Source organism: Poecilia reticulata, unplaced genomic scaffold (assembly GCF_904066995.2).
Source record: "Poecilia reticulata unplaced genomic scaffold, P_reticulata-male-v2 Scaffold_34, whole genome shotgun sequence".
In the NCBI taxonomy this organism is placed as follows: Eukaryota; Metazoa; Chordata; class Actinopteri; order Cyprinodontiformes; family Poeciliidae; genus Poecilia; species Poecilia reticulata.
Genome location: NW_027675132.1, coordinates 206,391 through 224,897, shown reverse-complemented (window position 1 = coordinate 224,897; position 18,507 = coordinate 206,391). Strand labels below are relative to the sequence as shown.

General features: G+C 41.4%; 1 pseudogene across 1 annotated transcript in view; it reads right to left on the bottom strand.

The window, feature by feature from the left end:
- LOC145550330 (protein NLRC3-like) overlaps nt 1-18,507 on the bottom strand; it is a 64,046-nt pseudogene that overhangs the window by 7,758 nt on the left and 37,781 nt on the right. The window contains exons 5-7 of the transcript XR_014086237.1: nt 3,732-3,810; nt 3,344-3,572; nt 1,409-3,199 (exon numbers count right to left, since the gene is read on the bottom strand). The product of XR_014086237.1 is annotated as a protein NLRC3-like (transcript). The remainder of the gene's footprint in view (nt 1-1,408; nt 3,200-3,343; nt 3,573-3,731; nt 3,811-18,507) is intronic.

The window sequence follows — 18,507 nt, the reverse complement described above, 5'->3', positions numbered from 1 at the left end:
TAGATGGTTGTGATGATGGTGGGGATAGGTCCAGAGAGCTGACACACAGTTGATTCAAACGAAGAGAAGGTGGGAGTAGACAACGGCGAGACTTTCCACTTCTCGCGGTGAATTATCGCGAGACCTCCTCCCCGGCCGGTGCCACGGGGTTGACAGATGTAAACAAACCCCGGTGGAGTAGAATCATTGAGCTGAGAAAAGTCATCAGGTTGTTGCCAAGTCTCAGTCAAGCATAGAAAGTCAAACTTACGGTCTGTGAGGAGATCCTGGATGAGATGTCCCTTGCCCGTGAGTGAGCGGATGTTAAGCAGACCGAAGTTTACAGAGGAGTTATCAGACTTTGCAGGAGTGTTAGCTGACCGGGCTAGGCAAGCTAGCACGCTGCGGTCAACAACCCGGTTGGAAGCACACCGGAGACGACGAGAGGTAGACCAGATGGATTTTATGGGTTTCGACGTGTCCTCTTGGAAGTTCCGACGAGACCCGCGGTGGATGTATTTCCGGTGTGGTAGGAAAGTTGCATCCGAGATGAGTAGTGAAGCAGGGGGAAGTGCAGGTAGATGAAACCGCAGCCGGAGGAGCTCAGCAGCAGAATACTGGATCTGACCTGTAACAGGTTGTTGAAAGAGTGCCAGGAGAGTCCAGAAAAGCACAGCCCAGATATATATCCTGCTAGTTGGCATTGTAGAAGAGGAGTCGGCAACCTGGACAGGTGAGCAGCGACAGGTAAGACTCAGGTAGTAGATGAGAGCAGGAGAGTGGAAGCTAGTCCATGTACACACGCAGTATTGTTAAAAACGGCGATTTAGCTGAACAGACAAAAGTTAGTCAGCCTGATTAGTGCAATTGCATAGTCCATTAGGTCACAAGACCATAAACTAAGTTAATTTAACCGGCGAGCAGCGGCAGCAAGTCGCGCCAGCGTTCACTCCAAAACCGGAAAATGGGTCACATTCCTCAAGGTTCCAATCAACAATGTTTTTCTTGGACAGAGAAGGAACCATCTTATTTTACTCATTTATGTTGCCTTTTGTTGTGAACTGGTTCATTCTACTGTTAGTCTTCCAGGCTTAAAAAACAGAACCACAGGCACCAAGGAGATTGAAAAGAGAATTATAAAATTCCAGAATTAACTAAATTAATCCAGTTTCAATTTTAACATAAAGGTGAGGAGGTTGGCTGCTTGAATATGTAATATTATGTTCAGCTGCTGAAGAAACACTTTTTCTTTTTTGCATAGTGGGACACTTTGCAGAGATAAAGCAACAAAATATAAACTGAAACATGTATATTTACCTCATAATTAGCAGATTTTGCTCGATCAAAAGTAAATTCATTAACAATTAACAACCAATTTATTGTTGACAGTCCTGTCAACAATAAATGCAGTAACAACCTGTGTCCTTACAGAGCTTTGTTGGAGGCTTTAACCACTGGCAGCAGCCTCAGAAGAGCCTCCTCTGAAGCAGAGTATTTCTTCAGGTCAAACACATTCAGATCTTTTCCTGATGACACTAAGATGAAGACCAGAGCTGACCACTGAGCAGGAGACAGTTTATCTGTGGAGAGACTTCCTGAACTCAGAGACTGTTGGATCTTTTCCACCAGAGAACGATCATTCAGTTCATTCAGACAGTGGAACAAATTGATGCTTTTCTCTGCTGACTCATTCTCACTGATCTTCTCCTTGATGTACTGAACTGTTTCCTGATTGGTCTGTGAGCTACTTCCTGTCTGTGTCAGCAGACCTTGTAGGAGTCTCTGATTGGTCTGCAGTGAAAGTCCCAGGAGGAAACGGAGGAACAAGTCCAGGTGTCCATTTGGACTCTGTAAGGCCTGGTCAACAGCTCTCTGATGGAGATACTTCATATTTGATTTGTTAAAAAATTTAGAGAAAAATGATGGTGAATTTTTTTCCATCAGGTTGACCCCAGAGTTGATGAAGGTCAGATGAACATGAAGAGCAGCCAGAAACTCCTGAACACTCAGATGGACGAAGCAGAACACCTTGTCCTGGTACAGCCCTCTCTCCTCTCTAAAGATCTGTGTGAACACTCCTGAGTACACTGAGGCTGCTCTGATATCGATGCCACACTCTGTCAGGTCTGATTCATAGAAGATCAGGTTTCCTTTCTGCAGCTGATCAAAAGCCAGTTTTCCCAGAGACTCGATCATCTTCCTGCTCTCTGAACTCCAGTGTGGATCTGTTTCAGCTCCTCCATCATACTTGACCTTCTTCACTTTGGTCTGAACCACCAGGAAGTGGATGTACATCTCAGTCAGGGTTCTGGGCAGCTCTCCTCCCTCACTGGTCTCCAACAGTTTCTCCAGAACTGTAGCAGTGATCCAGCAGAAGACTGGGATGTGGCACATGATGTGGAGGCTTCGTGATGTCTTCATGTGGGAGATGATCCTGCTGGCCTGCTGCTCATCTCTGAATCTCTTCCTGAAGTACTCCTCCTTCTGGGGTCAGTGAACCCTCCGACCTCTGTAACCGTGCCAACACACTGAGGAGGGATCTGATTGGCTGCTGCAGGTCGTGTGGTTATCCAGAGGAGAGGAGAGGGAAGCAGTTTCCCCCTGATGAGGTTTGTCAGCAGAACATCCACTGAGCTGGACTCTGTAGCATCAGTCAGGATCTCCTTGTTGTGGAAGTCCAGTGGAAGTCTGCTCTCATCCAAGCCATCAAAAATGAACAGAACCTGGAAGTGTTCAAAGCTGCTGATTTCTTTGGTTTCAGTAAAAAAGTGATGAACAAGTTCCACCAAGCTGAACTTTTTGTCTCTCAGCACATTCAGCTCTCTGAAGGTGAATGGAAATATGAAGTGGATGTTCTGGTGGGCTTTGTCTTCAGCCCAGTCCAGAGTGAACTTCTGTGTTAAGATTGTTTTCCCAATGCCAGCCACTCCCTTTGTCATCACTGTTCTGATTGGTTGATCTCTTCCAGGTGTGACTTTAAAGATGTCTTCTTGTCTGATTGTTGTTTCTGATCTGTGTGGTTTCCTGGATGCTGTTTCAATCTGTCTGACCTCATGTTCATCATTGACCCCTCCAGTGCCTCCCTCTGTGATGTAGAGCTCTGTGTAGATCTGGTTCAGAAGGGTTGGACTTCCTGCTTTAGCAATCCCCTCAAACACAGACTGGAACTTCTTCTTCAGACCAGATTTAAGTTGATGTTGACAAACTGCAGCAAAATGTTCTAAATAAACACAAAAAGTAAAATCAGGGATGAAACAAAAAATACCTTCTGAAGATTATTTAAATAAATGTGATTCCATTTCTTCAGACATCAGTAAATGTGTAATTTATCCATCAGGTCAAATCTGTGTAGAAATCCTCTTACTGCTCTGCAGACGGTCAGCCAACTCCTCCTGCTTCATTCTCCTCAGGAAGTTCAGTGTTATTTTCATCATTGCCAATCTGATGCTCCTCTTCTGCTCTACATCATCACCTCTCAACACACCATCATCCTCTCTCTGAGTCTTTGAGCATTCTGGGTAATCTGGACTCAGAACCTTCTGGATCTTCTTCAGTTCGTTATTCACAAAAGTGTCAATGTTTTCCTCCAGCAGCTGGAACAGAATAATAGATGAGGAAACATCAGACTGAAATCATGGAGCCAAACACCAGATGGATGTTGGACAGACTGACAGTCCTCTGGTCTACAAAGTGGAGCATAAAGACGACTGTGAACAGAAACATGGAAAAGTAGTTGTTGTTCATGTACAGACCATAAATATGGAGTCCAGCTGTGTTTGATGCTGCTGGGCAGATGGACCACTGGGAACCTCTGAGCTCTGCTGGTCCACTCTGTGGAGGAACCAGGAACAATCAGGAAGGCAGGAAATATTCATCCAGCAATATTTACTGATAACATAACTAAGAGTGTCACATTAAAAGCAGCAAACAGGGCATCACATGAACACAATACCAAGACGTTAGAAAGAGGAAGATGAACTACAAGGTTGAAGACCAGTAACACCAGAATCACCAGTAGACATTTTAAAATGTTGGTGCTGAACTTGGACTTCAAACTGTCCGCACTGTCAGCAGATCTGATGCTGGTGCAGTCAGAGTCCCAGAGCTTGGGGACAGTGGAAGTGAAGGGTCTGTCCACACAGATCTTAAGGACAGTGTGGGACATCCATCAGGTTCTGATGACTGGATCTGAGGTGATGTGGACATGGAGGAGCTCTGAGATATGTGGGTGTGTCCATGTGGGATCCTCTCCTGGATGTTATAGAGGATTTAAAATGGATCCTGTAGATCCTGGAAGCCAGTGAGCTCACATTATATCTGTCCACACAGACAATCAGAAGGTAAAGGTCCATGAAGTGATATCTGGATGTGAGCAGTGAACCAGATGATCCAAGTAGCTGAAAAGATTGAATGTTCCTGCTGATCCCACTAAGAACCAGCAGAACCTCTGATGGTCCACATCAGCTCAGTCTGGTTGATTTCCAGCAGATCTCACCAACCACATCATGAAGCTTTCCTTTCTGCTGAACTGATCTCACAATGCTCACAGGAACCAAGTCGTAATGGACCAGACTGGTTTACCAGGTATTTCCCAGTGGGTGGTGGAAATGTGTCCCACTGTTAGTCTGACATGGAGCCAGGAAGCAGCAGAACATCATCATCATCATCACCCAGAGATGAAGATATGAAGGTGTTTTCAATAGAACAGAGCAGCTGGTTTAGATAATGGATCAAAACTCTGTAAATATAACTGGGAACATCTGAAACTTACTGGTTCAGTTTACAGCAGTTAGAAACAGCTCACCTCTCTGATGGTGGAGATCCAGGAGATTTAAAGGTAATGGGTTCACCCTTTGACCTGTCACTCTTAAAGGACACACAGCTGGGTTCTGGTTCTGGTTCTGATCTGAGTCTCTGATGGAATAAATACTGAGCTTTGAGACATAATAAGTCTGCTGCATATATTAAGGACGCAGCCCTTCGTCTCCAAAGCCGAATCATGGTTTCATTCACACCGAGCTTAAGTGCAGCGGCTCTATTTCCCTCCTATAGTGCCAGATCGACATCCCTCAACTTAAAAGCTGCATCATACGAGTTTGAAACATTTCTCTGTCGTGCCTGCTGCTAGCATGTGGTTGTTCTAGAGATTCATAAAGACACAAAGGAAACTATTTAGTTTTTCCTCCAGTTTATTCTGATTTCTCAAAGATCACAACTGAAAAAATAACTAAATGATTTTAAATGATGTTTTGGTCTCCATGAATCAGTTTCTAAGCTGAAATCAAAGTTTAAATCCTGGTTGGTCTCTGCAGAGTCACAAGAATCAGTTAGAAACTGGTTTCTTACTCTGATGGTTCTGGTTCAGTATTGAACTCTGGAGGGTTCAATACTGAACCGGTCATTCCTCATAGAGGGACAGACGGATCCTGCAGGTTCTGCTCTCAGTCTGAGGTTCTGATCTCTGAAACACAAAATGTTATTCAGATCAATTACTGAGAAACTCTGAGATAAAAACACTGAAGAAGATCAGGGGCCTCATGCAGAAAAGACGGCGCAGTTTTGACACTAAAACTTGGAGAACAGAGAAATTTAGAAAAGTTCGGCACACAAAAGAATCGGATGCATAAAGCCGTGCGCACCTTTCCTTTATAAATCCTAATTTGCGGGAAATAAAGCAGCTGCTGGTCGGGATGTCGCCTCCATAAATAAATATTAATGTAAATTAGTATAAATACCCAGAAGTCTGCCACCATGTGAAGCAGTAACCATGGCAACGTCCTTGTTTGAAGCAGTATATTTATAATAATAATAATTATATATTTTATTTAAAATGTGCTTTAAGGGCACATAATGTCACCTCACAAAAATAAAAATACATTTTAAAGAAAAAAAATCCAAAGAAAAAAATAGAGATCTAAATGTCTGTTTGAGCAGCAGATTGTTCAGCCAGGATTTAAAGACAGACAGAGAGTCTCTGAGTGGGAAAGTGGACATTTATTCTGAATAGTAGAATCATGTTTATAAGTTTACATTTACAGAATGAGCCTTCACAAAGTGTGAATGAGCCACTTTGTGAAGGCTCATTCACAAAGCGGCTCGACTGAAGGATGGCTGCAGCTGGACCGGTACCGCTCGGGTCCTTCTTTAAGTTCTGCTCAGAGATCCAGGATGATCAGTCTGGATGAATCTAAACGTTAATAAACCATCAGATCAATCTGATCTGTGATCAGTCCTCCTTCTGAATCCTTCAGATGTTCTCCATCAGAGCCAAAGCTTCTCAGGTAGCGGCTCACCTTGATGCAGCTACTGATGGACCTGTGATTGTCTCCACACCTGATCATCTTCAGAATCAAACCTGCTATTTTTAATCAGCAGGTTTGGTTAATCTGCTGATCCAACTGTGTTTTCCTTTTTAGTGAGAATGAATTACTCCATAGATGCATTCAGACCGATGAGTTATATCTTTATGAAACAAAACTGAGGAAAAGTATTATTTACATTCTAGTGAGGTTTTCACATTTTATTTTTATTTTCTTTATTTTGTGTGTGTGTGTGTGTATGTGTGCGTGTGCGTGCGGGGGTGGGAGTGTGTGTGTGTGTGTGTGTGTTAGCTTATTGTCTGAGGAAAAATGCAGTTCAGTTTCATCATTTAGCAATAAAATATTAAAATCATGAAAACATCGAGTTTGATGCTTCTTGGTTTCAATAAATGAATGTCATCAGATTTCAGTATTTAGTGAGTTTTGACTCTTTGTGGTTTAATATTGTCCACAGAAAAAGTTGCTGCTGCACATTTTCACACCAGCGAAAAAGTTTGTGTATATTTATGCAACCTTGACGCAAAGTAAATTTTCATACATGCTGACTTTTGGGAATATGGGACCAGAGATTTTTGGTGCGGACGCTTTATGCCTGAGGCTCCAGAACACAAACTGCTGCAGAGAAACAGAAAGTTTAAAGTTCTGGATCATCAACCTGGATCACATGGTCCCAGTGATCCCAGTATATAAACTGGTCCCAGTGTTCCCAGTATATAGACTAGTACCAGTGATCCCAGTATATAAACTGCTTCCAGTGTTCCCAGTATATAGACTGGTCCCAGTGTTCCCAGTACATAAACTGGTCCCAGTAAAGAAGTTTCCTCTCTCAGTGGGTTTATCTCTGAATTGCTTCTCTCTAAAGTTCTGGTTGTTTCTGTTTCCATGGATCATTTCCATCCATCTCTGACTCACTGAAGCCTCATTAAAACTCCTCTGATTGGCTGACATTCCTCATGTCTACTCAGCTTCAAGTTGGCAGAAAATTATGTTTATTTTTATTTATTTGCTGAAGATAAACAAGTTAATATTAAATAAATCTGTGTGGAGTCACATGAATCGGTTAGAAACTGGTTTCTTACTTCATGTCTGAGGGTCCAGGTTCTTTACTGAAGTCTGGAAGATCTATTCTGAACCGGTCACTCCTCATAGATGGACAGACGGATCCTGCACGTTCTGCTCTGACCTGCTTTAGGTCCAAATCTTCCATCTTCTGGATTTCAGTGAGTCTGAAAGAGAAACCAGTACCAGTCAGTTCCCAGTGATCCAGTCAGCAGAAAGTTGATCCCATCATGTGTTCAGAGGATCAGAGGAACCTGATCCAGCAGGAACCATCTGGGTTTGAATTGTTCTCTCCTTCACTTCTTCATGACCTTCTGATGTCTGCTGGCTGATCCAGAACCTTCTGGAGAACTTCTGACTTTATTAACGACATTTAAAACCTGAAACCTGAACTGGAATCATGTTCCAGGTCTGCAGAAACATCCAGAGTGAGGTCAGATGTAGTGAATGAAGGAGTGAACATTTCCTATGAAGTGGTGATGTGTTGGTCCTGAACAGATGGGCTCAGTTAAAGCAGCGGTTCTGAAACCTTTGGGGTCCAGACCTCCTTTAGACGGGCTGCCAGTCCTCCTGCTGAGAGTCGGTTCAGTCAGAGAGGCAGGAATATGTGGAAGGAATATTATCCAGACGGACCAACAATCAGAGAGATTCAGGATCAGGTGATCCATGGAGATCATGAGGAGGATCTGATCACTCTCAGCTTCCAGCAGATCTTTTCAGGTTTCCAGCAGCGCTTAGAGAGACAAAGAGTTTCTCACTGCTGCCAGGAGAAACAGAAGTCCAACTGGAAAAGAAACAACTCAGAGAGGAGGAAGAGAGGGAAATCTGTTGAGTTTAAATCTGGTTTGACTCCACAGATCAGAGAAAAATCCAATTCTGATGAACCCCAGACTGCAGAGGAAGGAGAGATGTGTCACATTTTAGGATTTAAATAATCAGGGACCTGGTCACTGAACACCTCTGTTCTGATGAGGAAGGCCCAACAAAGACTCTTCTTCCTCAGGAAGTTGCAAAGGGCTGGACTTCCTGCTCAGCGGCTCCAGAACTTCTACAGAGCCGTGATGAAGAGCATCCTCTGCCTCAGCAGGACTGGGTGGGACGACAACAACCCAGGACCAAAAGGACTCGGCCCGGGTGGTGAGAACGGCCCAGTGGATTGTGGGATCAGTTACCGAACCTGGACCTAATATCTACTGGCCGACTGCAGAGGAAGGCCAGTTGTGTTGCTGCTGATGATCCACCCACCCAAGGCACAAACTGTTGGTACCGTCTGGAAACGCTGCAGGTCCAGAAAGTGAACAACCACTTTATGGATAAAGATCAGCTTTTTCCCCAGAGCTGAGAATCAATCTGTCCACCTTCCATCCTCTCTGCCCCCTGCAGACACACCCACAGCCTCATGCTGCCCCTAAGGGCTGATTAAGACTTTATTGATTCATCTATTGATCACTGAGGCACCACTCCAGTTTCATTATGTTCTAGAAACATGATAATAAAAACCTTATGTCTGAAAACGACAAGTTATTTCTGTCCTCCGTCTCAAAATGGAGCCTGAGGAACAAAGTTAGTTTCAGTTTCTGTTTCACTCAGTAACATGACTTGTGTGTTTTCATCATAACAGAAGCGTCTAAAGTCCTAATTTGATTTGTGGAATAAATATTTACAGTTAATAGTTCAGATACATTTTAACAATAAAGTTAAATAACTTACAGTGTTTCTATTAAAAGGTTCTGCTGTCAGAAGAGTTCAACTACATTTCCCATGATCCTCTAGTGGCTCAACAAACCTGTTGATCAACATTGAGATCATAACGTCCAACAGGCCGCTCGCTGTCTGACAGGCGTCAAAACTTAAAGACGTTTATTTCCAGAGGAAAAGTGACAAACTTTCTATTCAGAGCATCAAATGACAGCAGAGCAACAATAAATCTGACATTAAAACACTTTTACACAAACAGAGAGATTATATTTAAACAGCGGAAGTTGATGCTCGGATTAGTTCAAACTGTGACTGAAAGGTTCGGTCGGTTCTCGCTTCTCTGACCCGGAACCAGAGAAAAGCCTGAAAACGGGTCAGAACCAGTTTTATATAAAGTGTGTTTACTCACTGGACCTGCTGCTGAGACGTCTGGGTCACAAAACGGAGACGCTGCAGGTGATCAGCTTGATACAGGTGAGGAGGAGGAGCTCACCTGCTGATGTACACTGTAAAAAATATCTGTACAATTTAAAGTAATTTAAAAAAGTTACCAACAGTTACAGACTGTAACATCCAAAACATTATAACAGTAGAAAATACATGGAATTACCAAAACTCAAGAAACATAAATTTCAAATAATTTTTACAGTTATTAAATATAAAAAACACAGAAATTTATTGTGAAAATATTATAAGTTGTAAAATTAATCGAAAAATTCTGTAATATTACCAAAAGTTAATTATCCTAAAATTACTAATCGGACAAAAATAAAAATTTTACTGATTTTTATCTATGATGTAAAAACTAAACTGAAAAAGTCATTTTAGAGAAAATAATGCTGGTATTTTGGTTTATTTATTAATAATGAATTTTATTTATAAAGTCGTTTATATTAAATTTAAAAGGACGCATTCACACATCGGCCCTTCTGACCAACACCAGCAGGAAGGAGGTGAAGTGTCTGACCGACCCAAACGACGAGGGCGGGTCGACCAGAACCGATCTGATGACCCGCCGGTTCTCAGGCGAACTCCCACCGCCGACGCCACCGTCGTTTGTAACGTGTTGTAGAAACCAAGAGGCAGCAGGACAACGAGGCGTCAGACAGTTTCCATGATGTCGTCGTGTTGAACTGCAGGTTTAATGCAGTTTCTGTTATTTGTCATGTAAACTCAGAGTCTCCAGTTTAACTGAAGTTAACTAACTTTAACCACCTGATCAGAAATGTTTCCATTGGTTTCTGTGAGCCGCCATGTTTATTTACAAGCATTGCAGCTGGAAGGAAAGAGACATTTTCACTACATGGAGAATTTAATGCTAATTTATCCAGACTCAACATCTACATTCACGTTTCTATAGAGCCGAAGTTTCATTAGAATATTTAGCAGTGATTTAATATAGATATACAGCATTTAGATGCTTCAAATATCATTTCAGGTCTACATTAGACGGCATCAGCTCAGAGTTATTGTTCATGGCAGCAGCAGCTTTTTCAGGTTTGGTTCTCATTCATTATTAAACGACAGTTTTGTCTCAAAGCGATAAGTTTGGACAGCAGTTGTCTGAACTAAACGCTGTTTCAGCTCATTTACAGAAGGAAAACGGACCTGAAACAAAGATTCTGGGTTCAACCAGCTGAAGGGAAGCAGCTTTTTAACCCAGAGGGGTCAGAGGTCACGGCCTCTCAGCCATTAAAGCCTCTGTGTGAGATGTGATGTCAGAACAAAGATGGCTCTTGTTTCCATGTTTGGACTGAAATGATTTTTCCAGATTAGAGCAGAAGAATAAAACCTCTTCATGACCTTCTGATGCTCAGGAACCAGGAAAACCTGGAAAAACCTGGAAACTTTAAAAACTCCAGCAGAGCCGCTTTCTACAGCCAACACAGAAACCTGATCAACATGACAACCAGCTCACCGCTACAAGCTAACGGGTCAGAACCACAGGCCCCGCCCCCAAAACACCAGCTGTAATTCATCCAATCATCCGTCACACGCCGCTGGAAGCTCCGCCCCCTTTCAGGTTCATCATCTCTCCATGTTTTCCAGTGAGAACATAGAAACGGTTCAGTTCTGGTTCTGGAAACTGTGAGGAGCCGGTCTCTGGACCCCTGAGGGTCTCCATGGTTCCAACCGGACCAGCAGCTGAGAAACGGGTTTCAGCCCGAGACCCTTCAGCTTCTTCAGCTCTCAGCTTCATTTCATGCTGATGGTTTTTCCAGATCAGGTTCCTTTAATCTGCACATCAACTCTGATCATCCTTTACATCATTAGTGCTGGAAAAAGATCAGCTGCTCCTCCTCTGATTGGCTCTTCTTCTCTGCTTCATATCAGTGTCAGGTGAATGCAGTCAGACAGCAGAGAGGCAGAGGAAGCTGCCATCAGCTGCTGCACTTCTACTATCAGTCCACTAGATGGAGACATGGAGCAACATTTACATTCACTGGTTCAACCTGAACAAGAAGTATTTTAGTTCATTATTAATCTCTACAAGTGGATTAAATCCACCACTAAATATGAACTATTTAGTAATTTGACTGAACTGAACACATTTTACTATAATAACATTGAACTTTGAAAGATGCAGGACAAAATTGTTGTGTCCGACTTTAACGGTGGAGACCAGAGTTTGATACGAGGAAATGAAATTTTTAATCAGTCTTTTTCAAAGAAGAAAAAAAACATCTGATGTTAATCAATAATCTTGTAGATTAACCTTCAAACAGCAAAGATGCAACTTTTAGCTGAAATCAGAAGTGAACCTTTTCTCCAAACATCAGAGCAGAAACAGTCAGTAAAGTTCCTGAAGACAAAGTTCATGTAGAAAACAAAGCAAACTTACAGTTTGTTCAAACGATCCAAAGAGCTGAAGAAGAAAATGTGATCAACAAACTGAGACCCAACAGAACCGCAGGAGAACCAGACTGGAGCCACACCTGAAAAGACTGTAATGGGACAGGACTGGACTTTTACCTGATCTGAACGATTCAGAGTTCAAAGTCCAGGTGTTATAAATGTTGAATAACTGATCATGTGACGGCTCACCTGGTTTGTAGTTTCTTCTTCCAGAGCAGCAGAAGGTTTGCTGTAAAATCAGAGGCAGGTTGATAAAGTCTTCATGAGGAAGGAGAGAAGTTCTGATGAAAATGTTTCATGATGGTTAATGATGATAAAGCTGCTACCACCACCTGATTGTTTTTCTTTGTGGTAATAATCATTTATTATGTTCTTAAGGTTTTTTAATCTTTGTTTTCATTTGTTATGTTTGCAACTTAATTTGAGGAGAAATGAGTCCAGAGAAAAGAGCAGCTGGTTGATTCCTGCTGCAGTAACTGGTCTGATTATGAATACAGTCAGAATATGAACATAAAGTTAAACAAACTAAACTGTAGATCTTAACATCACCACATTACTGCAGCTGAAACCACACGTTGTTATAATATAGATTATTAATATAGCTCCTATATAACCATTGATCATCATGTCAGTGAGGTGAGCAGAGTGAGGACAGTCTCTGGTTAAACCAGGATCAGCTGAGCAGGTTCTGCTGATCCAGGTTGAAACCCTGATTTCATTTCAATCATCAACCTGAATCTAAAGTCAGATCAGCAGCAGAGAGGTGGCAGCTTGTTCCAGACTCATTATTTACACATGATGCAGCTGTTTTCCAGCTGTTCTCCACAGCTGGAGGGAGGGAGGGGGATGTTTGGAGGAGAGAACCTGAACATTCAGCCTCCAGGTTTTACAGCTGGATTCTGACCTCAGCAGCTGGAACAACGACACAGATGAAACCAGAGACTCCTGGAAAATGGATGTTTGGATCTGATCAGGTCTGCAGATTCACTGACTGGGATTTATTCAGAAAATGTCTCAGAGCTGAGAAGAGCTGAGCTTCTTCAGAGTGAATGCTGGGAAACCTTCACTCCTCCCATTCAGTGATGTTCAGGTTCTGAACTTTAAAAACTAGAATCAGTTGGAAACATCAGGAATTTGGTCCATTAAAGTGTTAATAATAAAATCAAACCCTTCTGCTGTTATTTGAGTAAAGTCTGTTTCCACTAAAAACTGTGAGCGTTTCCTCCAGTCTGTGTTCGGCTTTAATCTCCTGCAGGAAACCAAACCTCTACGTCTCGACTGGAGTCGCCGTGGCAACGCCTTTCAAACATTAGGACAGTGGGTTGAGACCGGATGAGAGCCGATGAGTTGTTTTTATTTAGTGGCAGAGCTGCATTCATCCATTCATCATCCCAGTTTTCCTGCCATGCAGATTAATCTCCACTAATCTGATGCTTGGAGACCAAAATGTCACAAACTGGGATTAAGAGAGTTGAGATGTTGAAATCTGTCACATTTAGAAAAGAAGCTTCATGATGCTGTGATTTGTTCATCTGAACAACTTTTTAAAAATATTTACTCTTTATAACAAATCAAACTGATCAGAATTATTATTTTGATCATCAGTTTAATTGATCAATCATGTTATTACTGATGTACGGAAGAACAAACATGCCTCAGTCAAGATAACCACCATTCATATCATATTTATAACCACATTAGCTAACAAAGCTAACATCTTGTATTCCACATATGTAAAGATTATAACCTTTAGATTAAAATGTGTAGAAAATTATAAACTTATGTCCAGTTTTATTTGCTACAACAGAGTTTTAGGGCCACATTAAGGAAAAAATATGAAATAAAATTACAAAATAAGTCTGTCTGTGTGGTGAGAAATGATCCTAAGTTACCATCAGCTGATCATGTTATATTAATGTTGTGAACTCTGACCTGAAGAACCTGTTTGGGTTAAACACACACCAGGTTGGAAGTTGTTTTCCTGCAGCTGAAGGGAACCAGACTGTCTCTGCATGTTCTGGATCCTGGATATAAAACCTACATGTTGACTCTGCCTGTTGGAGCTTTTCATCCTGAACTGATTCATTATTGATCGTCTAACAAGCTCTCTGCATTGGGCACAATATACAAATAAACCTGATGGAGTGATTTCATCTAACAGAAATTAATGTTTTCCTCAACAGTTTGGTGCCGACCTGGACACTCGGCTCCAGCCTGAAACCTGGATTAGGATTAAAGAGACGAGGGCTGCTGATCGGCTCCACGGCTCCAGAGCTGAGATCAACGAACTCAATCCACTGATATCTGCTGAGACTCTCAGTCAGGTCATGAATTAACTTAATAATTATAAAATATAAAATTGTAAAGGATCCTAATGACTTTTTTCCCTGAGGATTGAGATTGACCAGATTAATAGAGATTACAAGAGAAAGAAAAATAAATAAAGTAGGAAAGTTAGAGAAGAAGAGAAGACAGATCTTTGTAAAAGTGTAAGATTATTTTCTTGAAGAGTCCTGCAGTGTGTTTGTCAAAGAAATTGATACTTATAGAGATTTTTTAGTTTTTCTTGGAAATTTGAATAAAAAACGTTTACAGTGTTTTGATGGAACCACAGGTTCTAGGATGAGTCCTAGTTAAAGTCCTTATCACAGGATAAGGCAGGTATTTACTAGAGTTTTGGTTTTAAATTCAGGGAACCAAACCTTTAGAGAATCCTAAAGACTTTATGAGAAATAAAAACCTGTTAGAGGATGAAGAGGCAGAGCGACCACAAAGCTGGTTGGTTGGATTCTGTGGAGACGTTTGCAGTCTAAAGAGGAAATCCCACCTATTCAGAAGAAACGGGTCTGAGTGGTTCCTGGGTCTTTTCTCCTCCTCAGAGTGAATCGATTCACTATATAATAATGAAACATGGAGAAGAAAGTTTGCATGATGTGAATGAAAGGATGAAAAGTGTCATTTCTCCTGTTCGTTGAAGCTGATCGTTTAGAAAGGAAGAGAAAGATAATTAGAAGCAGAGGAAGTGAACTGAGGCAAAGAAATGAGAAACGAAGAGTCGAGTTGATCCTGAGAAACGAGGAAAGTTTGGAAAGTTGAATGAAAGTCAGTCAGTTTCCTCCCCACTGGTTACATTTGATGTTTCCTCAGATGATCAGGAGGTGGCGATGAATGAAGGAGCAGCCTGTTATCCTGACCTGCAGAACGTCTGCTGACCTTCCTGAGGACACTTCAGTGGACTAGACCCTGAAGACAAAAGGCAGCAGGTTGTGAAGTGAGGTGGAGAAGCTAGTCTGCTAACATCCAACTCAACTGCTTGAAGATCCAAAAACATCAGATGGGAACCCCACCACCACACCAGCTCCATGCATCACTCCAAGAAGTAAATCATTACAGTTGGACACAGTTTCCTCTCTATTTTTTATTTTGCTTCATTCGTATAAATTTAATCCAATAAAGAACTTTTATCTCCACCTCCAAGCCTGGATCCACTCTCAGGCACTTCATCCCAGTCAAGGCTGATGAAGAAATTAAGGTCAAGGAAATTATAGTCACTCTGTAGTTAAGCATTTAATAAATCTTGTCAATTGTTATATTCATTTCAAATCATAATAAAAAGAGAGAATAGTTTATTTCATAAACAAAAATGTATCTGTGTTTAACTTCCTCCCCGTTTCTTTCTCTGCTGCTCTCAGCTGGGATCTGATGAACCGTCCTCCACTCTGTCACTTCAGCCAACCAACTTGGCTCGGGGTGAATGAAGGTCCACATCATTTGGAGTCACTATCTACTAAATTGTCAAGTATTTCATTGACTAATATTTTGTTTTTACAGTAAATTAAAAAAAAAACACAATTTAAATAAAAGTGAATGGATTGATTTTGTGGACAACTGATGTATATTTTTAACTTTGAGAGTTTTTCTTTCTCTGCTGCACCAGCTGCTGAGCTCAGCCTGGATCAGATAAACCAACAGCCCCTCTGCAACGGTCACTTTACCCAGCTAGGGATGGGAAATAGTAAAAGTCAAAGATATGTGGAACCAGTAAACTGTCAACCATCAATACATTTTAGAATAATAATAAGACGAGCATACTGTTACAATTATTACAATAGTTTAATCCTATGAACAAATGTTTGCTGTTTCCTTCCCTGTGCTGCACTCGGCTTGTATCAGAAAACCCAGCAGTTTGTCTCCAACAGCCACTTTCAGCTGTTGCTTATTTTAAAAAAAGTCAAGGAAATCTGGTTCTACTTTTCCCTAACTCAACAAGTATTTACTAAGCCATCAACATGTACAAAAGTATTAATATTAGTACATGTTAATCATCTTAAATTAAGTTAGAATTGCTTACCATGTCTTTAGTTTTGTTTTTCTTCTGTCAGGTAGTTTTCTATTTATCATTTTAAACTCCAAATCAATCAAAATGTTTCCTCAGATATATCCTTAAAAACACATGAAGATGCTTCACTTTAAACATCCATTCATAGTCTTTGAATTGTTTAGATTTTGTGTTAGCAGAAGATCCTGCACATATCTCCCTGCTGGAGGGCAAAAAGCTACTTGTTGATGACGACTAGCATAGGTTTTAGCTGTCAACGCGCTAAATCTTAAACGTACGCCTGATGGATGAAAGAAAAAAAATGCAGTTCTTTGCTACTAACTGTGAACACTACAACAACTAGATAACATAGTCAGGAAATGGCGAGGAAGAAAGAAGTAGCTCAGTTAAATGCTAGCTTGACTTTTACAACCGTAACATGTAGATGTGCTGTGGAATTCTGTGTTTCGATTCAGCAAAAAAACATAAAGAAGGCGACGCATACGCCGACTCTGACATGTGATCAGTAGAGCAGGTGTTAAAATTGTCTAATCAACCACAGCTGTGTTAGTCGGTTGCTATGGCAACGAGTCTACGTAGCGTAGCCGCTATTTTTTCCTTTTGCTGTTGCGAACTGCGATAAATTAGTAATACCTACATTTAGTTATTCTTTAAACACATATTTATGTATTTTAACTGGTCCTGTCATGCAGTCTCTTTTGAATAAGGCAGAATAGTCATAAAGGGTTTCGCAGAGTTTAAATACTTATCCAGGGTGTAAAGTAACACAAAAACCAGATGGACTAATCAGGAGAAACGTGGGCCAGCGGAGGGAACTGCAGGCTGGATCCTCACATTCAATTTGACTCAACCAACAAAATTTGCTTGTGATTGTCCAAACTGAGGTCATGTTGGACTGCTTCCTGCTGCTGGAGGGATTCTCAAAGCAAACAGTGACGTGTTTATTAGTGCAATGAAACAAAGAAAACGAAGCAAAGTTGAGGAGTAGAAGGCGAACGGGGAAAAGGGAAGAAGGATGAGGAGGCGGCGAGTGACGGGCAGGAGAATCGAAAGGTTGTGCAGGTCAAGTAGGCCACAGCTGAAGCTACAGATGCTGTTCAGTCAGAGGATCCTGACGGTGACCTCGGTTCTGAAAGGGGAGGTGATTCATCATGCAGACCATAAATCAATAGGTCTGACCTTCCATGCACTCGGCTCACACCCCCAACTGTTTATCCTGCCACCTCCGCTATCCATTATTTGGCACAATGGACGGCCGATAGCTGGAGACGCACCAATCAGAGAGAAAACCCAGATAAATCGCCTGCAAAGGTTCACCAGCTAACTTATTTAGGAGCAGAAATAACATGTTGTGTTCATTAACGTGAGATTTGTATGTAAAGATTACAGCTTAGTACAGATAGATTACACAACAACATAACCAGTTGAAAACGGTCAATGTTGATGTTTGGAAGAAAAAAATAGATTATGCAACAATCCAATATTAAAGACGCAGAATATTTAGCAGAAGCTAAATAACGTATTTTATAAATATGTTATTTAGCAAAGCCTAAATCTATGTACCATACGGCATTTAGCAGAAATTTATGCTAATGCGCTACATTAATGGATTATTTAAAGGCAGCTAACGCTAAGCGCTACACCAAGCCTGTGTTAATCAGAAACTAATGCTAAAGCGCTACACTAAGCCTGTGTTTAGCAGAAGCTAATGCTAAAGCGCTACACCAAGCCTGTGTTTAGCAGAAGCTAATGCTAAAGCTCTATACCAATATGGTATTTAGCAGAAACTAATGCAAAAGCGCTACACCAAGCCTGTGTTTAGCAGAAGCTAATGCTAAAGCTCTATACCAATATGGTATTTAGCAGAAACTAATGCTAAAGCGCTACACTATGTGAAACTTAGTGGAAGCTAATGCTAAGTGCTACACCAAGCCTGTGTTTAGCAGAAACTAATGCTAAAGCGCTACACTAAGCCTGTGTTTAGCAGAAGCTAATGCTAAAGCGCTACACTATGTGAAATTTAGTGGAAGCTAACGCTAAGCGCTACACCAAGCTTGTGTTTAGCAGAAGCTAATGCTAAAGTGCTACACTGTGAAATTTAGTGGAAGCTAATGCTAAGTGCTACACCAAGCTTGTGTTTAGCAGAAGCTAATGCTAAAGCTCTATACCAATATGGTATTTAGCAGAAGTGAATAAATCTCTGTTAATGTGGTATTTAGTGGAAGCTAACACTAAAGCCCTAAGTTGCACCATGTT